The following is a 20,350-nucleotide window of genomic DNA, read 5'->3' on the forward strand; positions in this document are numbered from 1 at the left end:
TAAAGAACGAATTCAAACAAAAATAACAAGCTACTTACAAGTCTTGTACTTCCTCAAGTATTCTCCCACTACAGTGAAAGACCTGATTAATTCTCAAAGCCTCTTCTCTTCGAGAGACACTTCAGAAGGGCTAGATTACCAAAGCCAGGCGGGCCTGCAATGTGATCACAAGGAGCAAATGCATCTCTCTGTATGCTAGGCAGTGCCATTTGCTACTGGTGTGAGTAGGGCAGAGCTCAGATATGAACTGAATGTGAGGTAGTCACGGTGTTCTCATACCAGTGAAGGGGACATCAGCAAAGCAGCTACATCCTCATCTCTCAGAATCTCCCTGCCTCTTTGGGGAATTGTCCCTTCTCCCTTGGTTTCCTTTTCTACCAGCACACTGTCCCCCTGGCCTGAAGCTAAGTTTCCTCTTCAAAAGGGCTGCAAATAGGTAAGGATCTTAGATAGTAAGGGAAAGGATTCAGTTTTTTCCCCTTTTCTTTCCTTTCCCTTTCTTTTCCTGCTTCCTTTCTAGATTTTCCTAATTTTTCCCCTTTTCCCTTCCCTTCCCTTCCCTTCCCTTCCCTTCCCTTCCCTTCCCTTCCCTTCCCTTCCCTTCCCTTCCCGAAGCCAGAGATAAATAAGGTCTACATATTCAAAACAAAACCACACATTATACAGAACTACAATAATATTGATATCAGCAAGCCTATTATTAGATGAAAAAAAAAAGACAAAATCTACCCTGTAGTAGTGGTGCTCCAAAAATACACAGAAGCATTGTCAACTTTTATATGCCAATTTACACAAATGAAAATTTAGCATATGTTATTCCCTACTAAAACATCTAAGTTATGTGATTAGCAATCCTTCGCTTCAGAAGTTGTCAGTGATACTACGCTGTGATAAATCTTACTGTGGTGACTGACCTTCCCCTCCCTTTCTCCACCATTTCATTTACTTTCCATGAAAATGAGAGCCGGAAGTTTTATAATTTTAGTAATATCACTATAACATCCTACAACTGAATGTCCATAGGCTAGAGGACAGGTTGTAATTTTCCAGCATAAGAAAAAGGTACAGTAGAACAACTGAAAGTATTAGCAATTGTGCATCTCTACCACTGGGATGTTTGGAGGCTAATTACTGATCTCTCTGCTCCTCATTCTATTCAGTGGATGGGCTTGATCCCCCTGTTCAATTGAATGACCTTCAGTCTTAAGAACACAATGGTTTGCTATGGTCATAGACATGTTGATAAAGCTTGAAGGTTTCCTGAATCTAAATATTCAGTCTATTGGTCTCCTTTGTGTTTCAGACAAATAATATTGTGATAGCAGAGTCACAGAATCACAGAATCACAAAATTGTCTAGGTTGGAAGAGACCTCAACATTACTGAGTCCAACCTCTGACCTAACACTAACAAGTCCTCCACTAAACTATATCTCTAAGCTCTACATCTAAACATCTTTTAAAGACCTCCAGGGATGGTGACTCCACCACTTCCCTGGGTAGCCCATTCTAATGCCTCACAACCCTCTCAGTAAAGAAGTTTTTCCTAATATCCAACCTAAAACACCCCTGGCGCAACTTTAGCCCATACTTTTCCCTTCAATACAGTACTCAACTGGAGTAAACAGGCAAAATACCTCTTTGGTTTTAAGATTATTAAATGCCATAAGGCACACAGGAAACATGAGGCACTCTGAGTTTAAATAAAAAGCCCAAGTTCACAATGACTGAGTGGCAGAGTCAGGGGATCAGCTGAAGGGCTCTGATTCCTATTAATGTGCGTCCACTGCAACATATTTTTGTTTAAGATATTTTTCAGAGAGTTGCACTACCCTACCCCTACCACACCCACTTAGATCGTACAGGGCACTGTTTTCAAATAAATTGACTGGCTAGAAGTAGCCTTTTTAGTCTTCTAGATGCTATTTGCCATTTGAAGCTTGCTCCTGATTGCATGCTGGTGGAGGTGTATGTTTTGCCTGTAGCACAGGAGGATACTCCTTTATCTTAACACTGCAATATCTCTTCTCTTTGACATGAACAGTGTCCAAAGTACTCTAATCCCATACACGAACTGTACAAATAGAACAAACAAGGAATGATTTATGCATACTTTACAGTGCTCTATATCTTATTAGATGAAGATAAATTACTGGATAGGGACACATTCTTCTGAAAAATCCATCTTTGTAGATTTGTAGTGCTTAATCTCATGTTGTCTGAAAATGTATTTTAGCATGTTGCTGCTATTTTCCATTTGGTGATTTCTGCTGTGTGATGCACACTACATGTGGCCCTGAAGGAGTCCTGAAATAGGCTCCATTGCTAGCAGGCTGCAAGATGCAGCTCTTTGCCTCACTTACAAACGATGCTGCTGTCGTGTTCTATGACAGATGTCATTTCCCAATTTCTGCCAGCTGTTGATGATGTTATTTAAGCAAAGGAATTAATCCTCTCCTTCTCTCCCTCCATCATTATTATAGACACAGTACTCTCTGCCTTTGTAGACACTGCAGAGACAAGTCTGACAATTTACATACAGATCAATAATTTAGCTTTGTTGCTATTTGACAGAAAGCCTAGAGCTTGCATCTTGTGAAAAGTCATGCACAGCTATCGTATGTAATTTATGATTTTTTTCTATAGAAAACTTGTATTTGAAAAAGCACATATTGTTGATATGTGTTAATTTGGTATCAAAGCAGTTTGCACTGAACTCACTGGACAGGTATATTAGCTCTTGCTCAAACCAACAAAGCAGTAAATTAACAACATATAAGCTATATTTTCCTTCTCCTTTTTTTTTCTTCATTTTTCAAAATGAAGCAAACTCAAATTTAATGTCTCCTCCCGCAGTATCTTACTTTGTACCCATGTACATACTGAGTAAAATAGATTTTCAAGCTCCTTCTTCCAAAAGAAACATACCAACAGCATTCATGTGAGACAAGCTGCATCACAGTTTTTAATAAATCAGTCTCTATATAAGCGTTTTCAGAAATCTTCTAGAACTAGTGAAGTAACAAAGAATGTCCACTACCTCTTAGTTCTCAGACTGGCATATTGCAATACTTTTCAGTAGTTTTCAAATTTCCATTAGTATTTTAGAATGAGATCTGGGGTATTACTGTTATTATTGTGTGAATATACACATCCCAAGATGAAATAATTACCCAGGCATTCTCTATCTGCTGAGAAGAATAGCAAGGGAGAGGTTCAGTGATGGTCCAGGAATAAAGCAGAGACTGAAAGGCCAGAGGAGGAACAGCTAGAAGCAGTGCTTGCATTGCAGAAAGGCGTCCTGGCTTGTTGCCCTTTGCACACATCACACTCCCCAAAGTGGAGTGACTCATTGTACTCAGAAGGCAAGGAACCACCTCGGTCGAACCCAAGAAGTTGAACCCAAGAAGTCAAACCCACCTACACCAACAGCAGCCATGTATGTAGTATAAATAGTCCCCCAGACAGATGGTGGATCAACAGTATGATACAAAACTCAAACAGAGTACAGCATTAGGAAAGGACAAAAGGGCACACTTGGCAGGCAAAACCAGGTACCTGCCTGGAGTTTTAATATTTCTTTCAAAAAATAGCTGTCTGTGCTCAGAAACACTCCAAGCAGTGAAGCATAAGGATACTCTCCTAGTATTGTGCTATGTTAATATTAATCGTTATGAAAGATACTTAAAACACAGTGTTGGACTGCTAAGAAGTCCAGTGGTGACCACTGCTTTAAAGCTGGTTTTGAGACTAACATATTTCTGCCTAGCTATGCAATGGATTGCCTGAGGCTAGTGAAGAATTTCCCTATGCCAAGCAGAAAAATGTTTTGTAGAGATTTTTAATTACAGTCCATGTTCTTATTTTACTTCATCTTATTATTATTTTTTTCTTTTAACTTACATACTGTTTATGAAAGAGAAGATTTTCAGCAAATGAATCTTTTTGTGCTTCTCACTGCCCACTTGCTGGAATAATGGAGAGGCAAACCTGTACAGCTCAATTTGCAAGACGCAGTACTCTGTGGTTGCAGGGTCACAGATAGCAGCAAGTGGGTAGCTACCTGTTCATTTGCTGTGTCCCAGCTAAGACAGAACTAGCTGTGGTGGTGCTGGTTATTCTCCCTGCCAAAGCCATCCATTGGGAACTGAACAGGGAATTCTCACTTCACAAAAGCCACTGAATAGCAATTACAGGAGGTTTATTATGAATTCCTTGTGCATAGAAAGCTACCACTGACTTAAGAGGATTTTGTTGTGTGCCAAGAAATGTAGGAACAGGTCTCAGATGGTGGCAATTTCCAATTGGTGCGGACACAAGCCAGATTGAAATAGCAGCTCCAGAAGCAAAAAATAAAAATAAAAAAAAAACCTGTGAGCATAACTATGTCCTTGAGGCACCTTGTTATATTGGCCTTCATTTTAAAAATAAAGAATTCCATCCTTTTCCCCACCCCTTTAAATCAAAAGTATAGCATTTTTCCATCTGATCAAAAGGTTGCAAAGGCTGCATTCTCAACACAATCTACTGAGTGTGATGACAACTCCAGTATTCTTCAGAGAAGTTATATGACTATTGTGCTATAGACTGCAGAGAAAATTTCCCTTATATTTTGCAGAAGATGTTCCCTGGTGCAGCATTTTTTCTTTCAGCCTTAATTGAACTTTGAAGCATTCGCTTGTTCATGTGGTTGTCCGTGTAAGCTTTTCATTTTTCTTTTTTGAATTAGATGCACCATATACAGTACAACTTCCACCAGAACAGAAATCCAACTTTATATAACAGCTGGCAATACAAATTTTAAATCAAGTCAAGAGTTAGTATAATGCAGCGTTAATTTTATTATGGCAGCCAGAATATGACTTTTTTTTTTCTTTTTATAGCCCTAGTCATTAACAAACACAGTACTTTAATTTTATGTTTTGAAATCAGGTAGTTGCCATGAGCTTTGTCTTTAAAACTATTTTATGAAAACAAAGAAGAAAAAAACCTCATGCTTATTCAAGAGCTGCGAAACTGTCACCACGTTGAAAATGCAGCTCCTTCTGCATTAAAGTGACAGGTAAGTAGTATCCTTATAGGAGAGCTGGGAGAAGTTAAAACACATTAACCTTCCTGCCACCTCATGTTCAAATGGTCATGGACAAAACAGGTGTTTAAATGCCTGTTCAGCTTAATTCATTTCTTCAACTGCTGACCAAAAGCAGTAGGATTTCACAAGTGATCTCTCTTCTGGTATTAGTAATTGCACATTTTTTAACTGCCACTTGGTACTTTTATTTTGTACAAAAGGGAGGAGTGCTTTGACTACTAGCTGGGGTCCTGGGTTTACTGAAACTTTGTGTGAGCTCTCCAGTGGGTGTTCAGTGATCACTCAATGCCCAAGATCAATGCAAGAACTCAGCTTTATTCTGTGCCCTCTTCCAACTGACAGTGCATAATAGCAACAGTTTCACATGCGTAGACAGGCTGGAAAATGTAAAGTACAAGAAAAAGGACAAACCAGAAAGACATCTGTGTTCAGAAGGATGCCTTTCTAAAGTCACAGCATCCAACAGTACTTCTTCCTTTCCAAACCAAAATTACTGGCAAGAGCAATTGAGAGCTAACAGTTAACTAAGACAAAGGTGTACGTACAAACAACCTTATGGTGACCTGCAGGCATACTTTTACTTTGCTAACTTTCAGTTATACAATGTGTTATTCAGATCTCCTTACCATAAAAAATGCAATGTTATTTCCCAGAGAAATAGCCAGAGTACCCCAAGTGTCAGATACAAATGAAACATAAGTCTGAGGAGAAAGCTTCTCTGTCAGCATGTGCCGTTTGTGCAAGAACACCTGTACGGTTTTCAGAAGTTACTTGCCAGAACCCTTCTGCAACATCCAGTATGGTTATTTCTTTAGAAGGAGCAGAATATATCTCCAGGATGCTGCTGAATTTCATTTACCTGTAGGAGAAAATACTGAATTTCTTAATGGGATTTCCAGCTAATAGGGTATATTATTACACTTTCTATTCCTCTTTTAAATGCAAGTGATAAGACTCAAAAATATGATGCTTGGATGCAGATATAAGGGGTCATAAAGTGACCCCATAATGTGTTGGTTGGGAATGTTGCTGTGGTTCTCTTGGAGTTGATCGCATTCAGCCTACCAATAACAGAACTTAAACTTTGCTACCTTTTCCTCCAGTTCTCTGGCACACAAATTACTTTATCTGAGACACATTTCTATATGAATGGAGTTTAAGGGAATTTAGGAGAACAGCAAGGGATCTAACATGCATATGCATGCATTTAAGACATTACCTCTATAAAATTGGTAGGTAGAAACCTTGCTGACCTACCGGAACCTGCATCTCTGTCCCACTCCCTACTGATGGGCCAGATCAGACTTTGTATAAAAGCAGTAATAGAAAGCAAAAGCAGAATGCCCAAAGCAAACCAGAGCGTATCTATGGAGTATCTGATGCAGCTCTTGTGTGAGGAAAGGCTGAGAGAGCTGGGACTGTTTTGCCTGGAGAAGAGAAGGCTCAGGGAGGAGTCCTCAATGTGTACAAATATCTGAAGGGACGATGTAACAAGATGGACCCAGGCTCTTCTCAGTGGTGCCCAGTGACAGGACAAGAGGCCATGCGCACAAACTGGAGCAAAGGAGGTTCCCTCTGAACACCAGGAAGCACTTCTTTATTGTGTGGGTGATGGAGATTTTAGAGTCTCCATCCCTGGAAATCTTCAAAAGCTGCCTGGACATGGGCAGCCTGGGCAGCCTGCTCTGGGTGACCCTGCTGGAGCTAGGGGGGTTGGACCAGATGACCTCCAGAGATCCCTTCCAACCTCAGCCATTCTGTGATTCTGTGAAGCCAAAGGATTTTACTCTATACTTCCTGCTGCAGTGATGGAATTCTGCCCCAAATGTCTTAAATTGAATTCTTAAAGTTTCTCAGTTTCTCTTATAGTCTCTGGTGAGCTGTCTGACTTGCTTGAGAACAAATTAGTTCTCTCATTCTCTCCATACACTCTTTACTTTTTCTTACATTATATTGCTCCTGTAGACGTTATTCAATGAGGCAAAACCTCCACTGATTTTAATGATAATATTGCTGTAATAATTACTCTATGTATGAACCCTAGAAAACCATAAAACTTTTCCTTTCTTTTGTCAAATTGCATTTTTAGAGGAAAATCACCTATGGTGCTTCCTGCAGTTTATTTATGCTTCACAGTGTAAGAATATACAACTTACAACTCTTTTACTGCAAAGCCATTTGCTCTGCTGGTAGATGATATGATTAAAAGCAAAAACTACATACTTGAATTTAGACTGGTGTTATGTCAGCAGTCATACAGCCCCTGTGCTCTCAGGTATGGGTGGGATTCTGATGTATCAAGTTAACCAACCTTGGCAACTGCTGAATGCTACAAGTTGCTTTGGTTTGATAGCAGACTGTAGTGCTGAGGATAAGTACAAAATGTATTACCAGCAGATATACAAACAAATTATCTGAGGCACAGAAGATGTTCTTACAGGAATGTTCTGCTCTGCTTAGTACAGTTTTCTTGGTCTGTAACTTTTAGACTATGCTGCGACTGGAAATAATTCAAAAGCTAGAAAAAAACACCCAACTCATTTCAGAGAAGCTTGCAGTCATTTCCAAAGAAAACTCAATTAGTTTTCTATCCTTGAGACCAAGGAGCATGTCTTTTCTGTCAAACCTGAAAGAATTATGGAACACAGGCACAAGTATATGTCATGATGCTAATAAAGCTTTTCCTTAGTTTCAAGTCACTGTATGCAGAAGCAATCAGACTGAATTACATTCAATGAAAAACAAACAAACAAACAAAAAAAACACCAAAAACCACAAACCAAAACCCCAAACCCTATTTGCCTATTCTCTTGACCTTCATTATTCACATAATTTGAAATTGAGCACTGCTCTTTTTGGTTGACACTTGACCTATACTCAAGAAATGAAGCCTGAAGAATGGTCACTGCAAAAAATGAAATGAGATTACTACTATGGTCTTATTATGACAAGTATTATGAGAGTCTTTGTTCTTGTTCATGAATATATGTGTGTGTGTGTGTGTATATATATATATATATATATATATATATAACTGTCCTTAAAATTAATTTATTTCATGTCACTCTTTTGGGGAAAAGTCTGTGGGAATGGTATACCTGGGAATGTGGCTGTGAAAAAACTCCTGCTTTTCCTAAGCAAGAAAGTTAACTGTTTTGAAGGTCAAAAAGCTATTTATCCTGGTTTTATTGTTAATATTAACAAAGGAATGTGCATTCTACATAAGATGTAGAGTGAAAAAGATGACACGTATAACTGATTCTTATATATACAATTCAGAGTTAAGGTCAATATAGAGAGGTTTACGAAACACCAACTTTTTTTTTGTTCAATATCCTTGCGCTTTCATGCCTCGCAAAGAGATGCAATCAGTTTTTGTATTCATGTGACAAGTATGCGCACTGTGGTATTTTCTTTGTTGCACAGTACAAAATTCTACCTCTCCAACTTGTTAGCATTTTGGGATGGGCTACTGCTATGAGTGAGTAGGGACAGTGCCTCTAAGATACACTGGCTGTGTGAAGAAGAAGAAGAAAGGAACAAAAACTACAAACTTCATTAAGATAATAAATGTGAAGGGTTGGTGATTTATGCATATAGCCAGTTTTTTATTGTTGTTATTATTTTGTTTTGTTTTTTTTACTCAAAGCTGGGAATATTCTCCTTTAGGCTGCATGAACATGGTACAGAATGTTCACGCAGAAAATCAGAAAACAGAATATATGACCATCTCTTCAAAAGAGATGTCTGTGGATACCTTAAGCATCTTGCCTTACCCCTACTGAACATGACAGCAAACCTTCTTTAAGTAACAAGTTGATGAAATGCTTGTGTTTAAACTCATAGCAAAGTCAGAGTTAGCAAGGAATCTTGGTGCAGAAATATTGGAACACTTTATCCTAATATTTATTGCCAAAATTATTTCCTGTAAGCCATTGACATTGAACCCCCTCACTTTGTTAACTGCTGGACAAACACAGAACAAAAATGGTTCTCTCTACTGAAGAATACAAATATCAGGGAAGAGATGGATACAGACAGACCAAGGGCACACAAAGAAACTTGTCTGAAGTGATTTTAATGCTTTCAAGCCATGCAGGCAAAATTAAGGACAAAATAACTGAGGGAGATGAAGTAGGAGGATCACAAAAGTTGGGGGACTCTGGGTTGAGGAAGCTAAGGTGAAGGTCAGTTGGGTTTTGAAGAGCAGTAAGAAGCTGGAGAGAATTTACAAATACAGGTGGGATTTCAGTATTGCTCTCCTTCCTCAGGAAACCAGCCTGGTTTTGAAACATCTCTGCCTCTAGGATCCTTTCCCAACTCCCATTCACTCCTTTATGCAGCCATCTGTAATAGGGCATCCCTGCCCCATCTTCTCCTCCCAGCAAGAGCTGCGTTCTTGCCTCTTTCTTTGTGGCTGTGTTAAGTGGAGGCAGGAACTACAGAAGGAAGCAGGATGGCCATGTCTAACCGTGTAGAGGAAAAGCAGGGTCTGGTTGCTTAGGAAATAGTTGCTGCTCAAACAGGTAAGTCCCCTGCCTCCTCCATCATGGGCAGAATGGCTCCTTGCTGCTGCCATTAGCCTGTTGCCCGAGGGGAACTGCCTACCTTGTCCTTACCCACAGCTGGTCCTGTGTCTGAATTACAATCATGAAGATTGAAATGCATTACATTATTATTTCTAATATAATAATAGTGGTTTGTAATAGCCAGTCACTGGATTCTGTATAGGTCCACACAGTGTACACAGTATAGGGAAAAAGAATTTACACCTTCTGCACAAGATCTGGGCTTGTGGTCACCTGCTCTAGTCACTGGTAGTATGTTCACCCACAGAAATAAGAAACACTCTTTCTGAAGCATCAGGATGAACATGCTGTGTTGTACTTTAATTTACACTATGCATTAGAGGTACTGCATAATCATTCAAATGCCGTTCAGATATCCTGCAAATAAGACTTACCATCACAAGAACTTCACTTGCATGAAGCTATACATCTTATTAGACCTAATAAAAATAAATTTGAATAAACAAGCATTTACATAGGGTGAAAATATACAAATCAATGGAAGAAACAATCTTTTCATCACTGAAATCCTAACTCTGACATGCACTGACATTTATCTATGGTATTTCCTTCAACTGTGCTCATTAAAATTGGACTACAGTTACTTGTAGCCTTGCAAGGTGTTAAAATGGAAAAAAAAAAAAGAAGTACTTTTGAGAGCAGTTAATTTGGAATTAAATTAGTTTCTTCACAGATCAGAAGAAAAGTACATAGAATCTTATTGAATTAAACCAGCATGCTTTGCTATGTACGAGAGAGCAAAGGACAACAAGACATTACTCCTCACAGAATTGCAAAGCTATACCCCCAATCAAATCCGATGAAGAAAAAAAAGAATATGAAAAAAAAATAAAATCTGTTCTGATGGCTTGTTTTGGATGGACTGGTATGCCAAAAAGAGTAGTCCTACACTCAGGCCTCATTCAAATTGTCAGGCATTTTTCCACCGACTTCAGTAAGGGTCTTACTTGTCTAAAAGGCTCCACAAGGCACATGGGCTAAGTCTGTTGTAACTTGATGATGCATGAGGAAAAATAGATCATTGGACTAAAAACACTGGTAGTCATTTGAGGAGCAGTCAGAATGACCCTTCCAGGTTCAGTTTGAGAATAATATTGAGAATAATACCAACCTATTGGAATTATTTCCCTACATGTATTTCAAAGGGGTTATTTTTTCCAAGCTGGCAGAAAACGTGAGAGAAATGGGTTGGGAAGAAAATTTATAAAGAAAAATATGAATAAAATGTATTTAAAATCAAAACTGTGCTATAAATGGAGAGGATTGCAGGAAACTTCTGCTTCAGAAATACAGCTGACAATAAAAATAAAACCTAGTTCTAAGCACGGAATACCCGAGGAATAGACAGATGCCAAAAAAAAATACAGGCTAAAAAGTATAGAATTTTCACATGGGTTGTTAAAGAACAAAGATTAAAATGTACAGTGACCAGAGGGAAGATATGTACTGCTGTTACTAGAAATGCAGAACAGATGGAAGTACATCATAAATATTCTTTTGAACGTTGAAAAAAACAGGATGGTGCACCCATATCATCTGAGAACAGGTGCTTTCCAGTCCATCAGTAGCTAAGAGGATTCTACACCACAACCAAGAGGAATAAATGCATTTTATTCAGATCTAGACTATTTTATTCATAATTCTAAAATTTTGTCTTGTCAATTTTTATTGATACTAATTTTTAATACATGCTGTAATATCAGTGCGTAGATAGAATATAAAGGTACCAAAATCCTGTGCCAATATTTTAAAAACTCTGCATGGTACACTCTGCAAATACAGTGAATCCATATAAAAACACAGTCTGGTGAAAACTGAGTCAGGTGAATTGCCTTTTGGCGATCAGGACATCTGAGCTGCAGCTGCAAGCAAAAATGGGTTACAGCATACAGCTGTTCAGATAAGCCATCAGAATGACTCCCTCAAAGATGTATAGAAGACTTATCAGCAAAGGAAGACAGAAGACTTGAAGTTTAACTTAAGAGTGACTAGCTAGATAAGGAAAAGTTGGATGTAGCAATGTTCAAAAATCAAAACAAATCAAAATCGGGGAGAGAAGGAGGCTATAGAGTACAAAGGAATCAGAATCTATAGGCAGTAAAAGCAACTTAATAAAATAGGTATGGAGAGACATGATTAGTTACACTTTTAATTTAACAAAAGATTGACAGTTTTGTTTTTTGAATTCAGATAAATCAAAACTGACTGTAAGTCCAATAGTCTCTTTGGTTAACAACATGGAGATAGACAAAAATGCATTTACTTATACTCCTCTGAACTAGGCCCCTGTGTTTTGAGCTGCAAAGAAAATTAATGGCTTAATTTTTACCTTCATCCCTACTGGAGAAAAGCAAGCAAACAAAACAGTGTTAGCCAAGAATTCAGCTGGTTACAAAAGTAGACATGAGTCAGATCTGCATAAAACTCTTCAATCCTCATGTGCTCGTGGAGGCAGAAGGGCTGCTGAGTGAGACCCAGAAGAGCTGGATGGAGAACAAGATAGCTGTTTAACAGTGAGCACAGAACCTAACATGGACTGAAGAGGAGTGGACAAGTGGGATAACCATAAAGCAACATGCTGCAAGTTGAAACAAGTCCATGGCTGATGGTGCTGGACCACTTGGTTCAGTGTACAGACAGAACCAAAATAGAGCATGAGATTCCGAATCAAGGTGGGAGAAAAGGACACAGGTAAATGTATGCATCTGGCCTGACATATATTTTGGCTTTACTCTGATACATCTTCTAAAGAAATGTCACAAAGAACAAGTGATAAATAATGAATAAAGATTCTGCATTGTTTATTTATGGAATATCAAGAGCATCCTGCTAGATGCATTTTCAATTATCATTCATTCTGCAAAGCCCTACTGTGATTGCTTTAACCTTGATTTTAAGAAAGATGTAACAGTAATGTGCAAGCATATTGGTATATCCATGGTTTCAAGGAAAGAATGGTGAAAAGTGTATTTATAAAGCAGTAAAATCATATTAAAAGTGCTACACAATAAAAATACTTTGTAGGCAGCTGGGAAAAGGGTATTCACAAACCAATAATATCCTATTAAAACTAATGTGCAATAAAAGCCGGCTGTAGAGAATTTGTAACAGTTTTCAGACCAGGGCTCTGGAAATGGGTTTTTGACCTTTCCTAGTATTGCTAGCTTTAATTTGACACTTCAGGTATTACTCAGGAAGCACCCAGAAAACAGCTTGGTTTAAGAATTTTTTTTTTTTTCCCATTAATCAAAAAAAACCCTTGCAAATGTGGTCCATTAAACAGCTACGCAGCAAGTAAACTTATTCAAAAAAAGTACTCCTGATTCTATCAGAACTTTCCTGAGGAATAACAGACTGAATGTCTGGTTCAAAAACCAGGGGCTTCATATAGCAAACGGTCCTATTTTCACAAATGGTACAGGCCTGTACCCAAACTGTAGTCAGAGTCACAGTACCTAAGAATAAATAATGATTTGGGATATTTTCTAGCAGCTAAACAAACAACAAACTTGTGAATTGACCCAAAACAATTCTTATTTTTTATCACCCTGTCCTGGTTTCAGTTAGGATAGAGTTAATTTTCCTCCTAGTAGCTGGTAGGGTGCTATGTTTTGGCTTAGGATGAGAAGAGTGCTGATAAAACCCTGATGTTTCAATTGTTGCAGAGCAGTGCTTACACCAAGCCAAGGACTTTTCACCTTCTTGCTCTGTCCTGCCAGCGGCAGTCTGGGAGTGCAGCAAGAGCTGGGAGGGGACAGACCCAGGACAGCTGACCCAAACTGGCCAAAGGGGTATTCCATGCCATCTGGGGTCATGCTGAACAATATATAGGGGTGACTAGCCAGGGTGGGGGAGGCCGGACTGCTTGGGCATAGGCTGGGCATCGGTCAGCATGTGGTGAGCAATTGCATTGTGCATCAGTTGTTTGTACACATTATTATTATTATTATTATTATTATTATTATTATTATTATTATTATTATTATTATTATTATTATTATTATTATTATTATCCTGTCTTAATAAACTGTCTTTATCTCAATTCACAGGCTTCACTTTCCTGTGTTCCCCCATCCCAGAGAGGGAGGGGGAGGATGAGTGAACGGCCATGTGGTGTTTAGCTGCTGGCCAGCTTAAACCACAACACACCCAACTGACTTTGCTATTATATTTTCAATTCTTCATTGTTTTAAAGAGACAGTAAATGTAATCTGATGATATAAATATGAAATGAAGAACATTTTTCGTATTTTATTTTCAGAGCTTCAGAATTTCATTTTCTGGATAAACAATCTGCTGAGCTCAGTGCAAATTTACACAGATAGGAAGGCATGTTTTTAGAGAATCAATTACTTGATTACAATTTGAACCACCTTTGTTACATTTCTGACTCTTTTCTATAGCAGGGATCATCTAAAATCCACTGAAGCTGATCGTAATCTTTGAGTGTCAGTGAGCAAATGTCAAATTCCCCGCTGCTCAGATAATGTTATGCTAAGGCAACTTGATTCAGAAGCCCACAAAAAATGAATTGTAAGCACTGGAAAGTAGAATTAATGTTTGTTAGAACTGCTGTGGCTTTAATTGAGGCTATTCTGCAATTGTAAATAACTCTTTTTCAGGGTAGATGAAAAACAGTGTCCTCAAAAAGATTAGGGTTCTGTGAAGCTCCAGGACTCTATTCAGGATATAAAAACCGGCAAGAAAACAGGAAGAAATGTGGTTCAAGCTGGATTCTGTAGTGACACTGAGGAAGCCGCTGGGCTGGGTACCAGACAAGTGACTTCACGAGGGACCACATTCCACTACCATCTGCCTCTCCTGTGCCCGCTGGCAGGGAATGGAAGGCTGAAGGATGCCCCCCAAGCCCTCTCGGTACAAAACCCATGCAAAAGCTCTCAGTAACTGCAGGATGTGATGGACACTAGTGTAAATGAGAGCAGCATTTGACCACGCGTTACTGCCTTTAAGCAGACCAGAGGACAGACAGACTTCACCTGCCTGATAGATGATGCATCCTATGGAAAGAAATCTAGGCTCTGTGTTCTGCAACCCAAGGGTAAGTCTTTCTGGGGGTCTTCCTGAATCCCAGATAACATTTTTTTTTTTCTCTCTACATAATGAGATTTTTCCGGATTTGTTAGACTAGAGCAAAACTCACCACCACTACCGCAGATGTGTTGTGCTCCTTGTACAGCTGGTCTTATTAGCTCCTGTGGATTATTTACCCTAACATAATGTCTTAGCCCCGAACCAAACCCTGGAAATTCACACATATTCTGTATACCATTATAGGATCCTTCATTTAGTTCTTTATCAGAAACTCATCTCATGTACATTACATACATGAATATGCGGGCCTCATGTTTTAAACATCTGAAAAAGCCAATTAAGCTTGTCCCTGATCCTGTCGTTTCTTTCTTTTATATTAAGGCTTCTTTATAGTTGAGATCCCTATATGGGCTATGTCTCCAACAATAGTAACATGAAAACAAGGAACTGAATTTTATTCCTCTTGCATAATTAGCTTCCAGTATGGAACTTACAAAGACTCCCTTCTTATGTAAAATAAGTAAGAAGGATTAAAAGAGCAAGGGTTGTATTTTACTTTCACTTATCAGCTGTGGCTCACAGTTCTTCAATGAACTGTATTAGCTAATTAAAAAAACACCGAATGTCATGTTGCTCATTCAGGCTCTATGGGAAGCTGTTGTTCTCCTACTGAGTACCCGCATCACAAGAAATGTGCTGTGATGAGTGACAGAAATGGCACGGAAGGATAAATCCAAAATGAGACAAAGGCAGTAGAAAAATATTCTTCCAAAGTGACTCTGCTTATTTTGGTGGAGATTTATATTGAGGTAATGGGATCAAAATGTGGATTGGGGTCTCTTTTCTTTTTTTCTGTGAAAGGAAAAAAGAAGTGTAAATTAGAGATGCATACAGCTCTTCACTGCAAAATAAGAATTGAGGAAAAGTTAGAGATAAGTAAATACAGCTCTTGAAAGTCCGAGTACTTATCTTGAGCCTCTCGACTACTAACATTTCTGCAAAGCTTTGTGGAACAGGCTCCCTAGCATAATTTGGGCTCCGGCAGCCCAAAGTAAAGGAGCAAGCAAAAATTCAGTGTTTACATCCTATTTTTTCCTGCAGTTTGTAAACTTAAGAAAAAGCTAGTCATGGACAAAATTTAATTCCTATTTACTTCACTTGAAAGAGATTGCCAATGTCTAAGCACATATTTCTTGAGGAAAGAAAATATATTTGGGGTATTGGAGGGGTTGCAGGTTATTATTTGAGCAGGTTGTTAGCATCTGCTTTTACCTGGTCGCTTCTTGAGGAGGTCCTTACCCCTGAAACTACAGGGGATCACTACATGAACGAGCCCTCCATTCAAGGGATTATCACAGCTCAGCCCAACATGCTTCTGTGCTTCATTAAAATTAAGTGCATACTCAAGAACTTCCCTGAACTAATGCATTTTAACAGGCTTTGGCTTAGGACACGTTTCAGAGCTACAAGAAGGGCTGAAAATAAAGTACTGGGATGACATTTGAGTTGTTTTTTTTTTTTTTTTTTAAACTCAATTTGTATTTTTTTTTCCTATTGGAACCAGGGAGTTTATTAGTGTAAAGGGATCATTCTGGCATTTGTGCATTCATCTCTTTATACTGAATCAGAGCATGTCAGCCTTGGTCTTAAATGATAATACTGGTGATTGCAATTTTTTACTATTGAGATGACTTCTAGATTATCATGCTAAAAATTCTTTTCTAAAAAATTGTGAAGTGGGGAGGAAGGAGGAAGTTTTCCATCAGAATACAAAGAGAAATGATTGCTCTTCTCCAGGACTAAAGTATGAACTGAATACATTTAAAAGCAATGTAGTGGTTCAGGCCTCTATTTTTCTTAATTATTTCTATTCTCACAAGAAAATCACAATGATTTGATTGAAAATAATAATTAGGACAGTTGCTGTTGTGTTTCCCATCACAAGAAATTAATCTCCGTTTTCATCAATCAGCAGGAGTGAATCTTACAGAATCACAGAATCACAGAATTTTCTAGGTTGGAAGAGACCTCAAGATCATCGAGTCCAACCTCTGACCTAACGCTAACAGTCCCCACTAAACCATATCCCTAAGCTCTACATCTAAACGTCTTTTAAAGACTTCCAGGGATGGTGACTCCACCACTTCCCTGGGCAGCCTGTTCCAATGTCTAACAACCCTTTCGGTAAAGAAGTTCTTCCGAACATCTAACCTAAACCCCCCCTGGCGCAACTTAAGCCCATTCCCCCTCGTCCTGTCACCAGGCATGTGGGAGAACAGACCAACCCCCACCTCGCTACAGCCTCCTTTGAAGTACCTGTAGAGAGCAATAAGGTCACCCCTGAGCCTCCTTTTTTTCCAGGCTGAACAAGCCCAGCTCCCTCAGCCGCTCCTCGTAGGACTTTTTCTCCAGGCCCCTCACCAGCTTCGTCGCCCTTCTCTGGACCTGCTCAAGCACCTCCATGTCCTTCTTGTAGCGAGGGGCCCAAAACTGAACACAGTACTCGAGGTGCGGCCTCACCAGAGCTGAGTACAGGGGGACGATCACCTCCCTAGCCCTGCTGGCCACACTGTTTCTTATGCAAGCCAGGATGCTGTTGGCCTTCTTGGCCACCTGAGCACACTGCTGGCTCATATTCAGCTGACTATCCACCATCACTCCCAGGTCCTTCTCTGCCTGGCAGCTCTCCAACCACTCATCTCCCAGCCTGTAGCTCTGCTTGGGGTTATTGCATCCCAGGTGGAGGACCCGGCACTTGGCCTTGTTGAACTTCATGCAGTTGACCTCAGCCCATCGGTGCAGCCTATCCAGATCCTCCTGCAGAGCCTTCCTACCCTGGAGCAGATCGACACACGCACCTAACTTGGTGTCATCTGCAAACTTACTGAGGGTACACTCGATGCCCTCATCCAGATCATTCATGAAGATATTAAACAGGACCGGCCCCAGCACCAAGCCCTGGGGAACGTCACTAGTGACTGGCCTCCAACTGGATTTGACTCCATTCACCACGACTCTGGGCTCGGCTATCCAGCCATTTTTAACCCAAAGAAATGAACGCCAGTCCAAACCATGAGCAGCCAGTTTCTTGAGGAGAATGCTGTGGGAAACGGTGTCAAAAGCCTTGCTGAAGTCAAGGTAGACCACATCCACAGCCTTTCACTCATCCGCCAAGTGCGTCACTTTGTCATAGAAGGAGATCAGGTTCGTCAAGCAGGACCTGCCTTTCATAAACCCATGCTGACTGGGCCTGATCGCCTGCTTGCCCTGCAAGTGCTGCGTGATGACTCTCAAGAGAATCTGCTCCATGAGCTTCCCTGGCACTGAGGTCAAACTGACAGGCCTGTAGTTTCCTGGGTCTGCCCTCCGGCCCTTCTTGTAGATGGGTGTCACGTTTGCTAGCTGCCAGTCAACTGGGACCTCCCCCAATAGCCAGGACTGCTGATAAATGATGATAAGCGGCTTGGCCAGCTCCTCTGCCAGTTCCCTCAGTACCCTTGGGTGGATCCCATCTGGCCCCATCGACTTGTGCACATCCAAGTGCCATACCAGGTCACCAAACAGTTCTTCGTGGATAGTGAGGGCCACATCCTGCTCCCCATCCCCTTCCACCAGCTCAGGGTACTGGGTATCCAGAGAACAACTGGTATTGCCGCTAAAGACTGAGGCGAAGAAGGCATTAAGCACCTCCGCCTTTTCCTCATCTCTTGTAACTAAGTTTCCCCCCGCATCCAGTAAAGGATGGAGATTCTCCTTAGGCCTCCTTTTTGTGTTGATGTATTTATAAAAACGTTTTTTGTTATCTTTAACGGCAGTAGCCAGATTGAGTTCCAGATGAGCTTTGGCCTTCCTAATTTTGTCCCTGCACAGCCTCACAACATCCTTGTAGTCCTCCCTAGTGGCCTGCCCACTTTTCCAAAGATTATAAACCCTCTTTTTTCTCCTAAGCTCAAGCCACAATTCTCTGTTGAGCCAGGGTGGTCTTCTTCCCCGCCAGCTCATCTTTGGGCACGTGGGGACAGACCATTCCTGCGCCATTACGATTTCCCTCTTGAAAAGCGCCCAGCCTTCCTGGACTCCTCTGCCCTTCAGAACCACCTCCCAAGGGACTCTACCAACCATGCAGCATCTTACCCATGCAGCATCTTAGAATAAGGGCTTCCCCACACCACAGAGGTAAAATGTCAGTTTATTTCTTATCCAAGGGTTTGCACCACTCCTCCAAGCAGGAGATGACCATCTCTGGGACAGGATGTATCCCCAAACTGCCCCGTTGTTTATTCATATCATATTGTTACTACTGTCTAATTTGTTGACTAGATTCACCTCAGGGTCTCTTTAATCATTACTATTTCCCAATTTTCTCTTGCTCATTGAATGTGTGCTCTCAGGATTATTTTCCTCAGGAGACATCTGCCTGCATTTTTTCCAGCTTGATTCTCATTTTGCATTTCCAGCACATATATATTTCTCACTAGGCACTTTTTTGTTCTATTACGTCTCTATTCCCATAGACGTAATCTCTCACCTCAGTATCACCTGCAAATTTTATTAACAGTCTCTTTCCCCATCATGTCTGGTTCGTAAATTTGAAAAGATTACAGCTGAAAAACAGTATAATTCAATATGTGAAGTCTGGGAAATGTGAACTAGTCCATGCTTGTACCTGGTACATAAAATATGATCATTTCTCCCTAGTGAGGCTCAGGCCCATGTGTCTTTATGGTAATGGGAAGCCTAAGGCGGGTGTATTCTCTTGTTCTCTGCATGTAATAACACTAGCTGATGTTGTTCATGTTCCTCCCTTTCATTTTGTCATTGCTTTTTGTTGACAGATGCCATTGAAACTGTTCACTATTTTGAACCACACTTTCTCTTTCTGTTTTATAATCTATGTTAGGGAAGTGTAGTGAAGGAAACCTCCTTCAGGGACCATCATACACTTTTCAAAGTTTTTTTTTTTCTTTTCTTTGAAAATCATTAAATTGCTACAAATCAGAAACTGGGTTTACAGTGCTTTCCCTTCACTGTCTAATATACTTCCTCATGGTTGCTATCACAATCCTTTCACTGTAAGCACACTGTTATTTCCTCAACAATTCCTACTTTGAAGACTGACGTACAAATATTGCAGGAAAACACATTTACAATAACATCAGAAAAATAAAAAAGGACCAAGATTTTGCATTTGGACTACTTTTCCTTAACCATGGATATGAAACAGGCCACACCTGTTCCAAAATACAAATTATGTATTTTGTACCTTGGTGACCTTTGCTGCATACCAATATAATCCCAGCCTTCCTGACATTGCCTGACCCATGTGAATTTTTTTTCCATTATGAGATGATTACAAACAGTGCTTTTCCTATGTTCTTATTGCAAATATTCATATCAAATAATAGCACAGAATAATCATTACAATTTGTGCAAGGAGAATCCACAGGCATTATTTTTCTCTTTATTGAAGAAGAAAATTATAATGTTGGGCAAGCTGTTCTTTATGTAAATGCTTTCATTTGTCATCATCAATACAATGTCCCAGTTATTTAAAGGTATGTGAGTATGCCATGAAAAACATAGTCAATCCGTACTTCAGAGACTGACAGGGTTTATTTT

This window comes from Aythya marila, assembly GCF_965140915.1.
Source record: "Aythya marila genome assembly, chromosome: 4".
NCBI lineage: Eukaryota > Metazoa > Chordata > Aves > Anseriformes > Anatidae > Aythya > Aythya marila.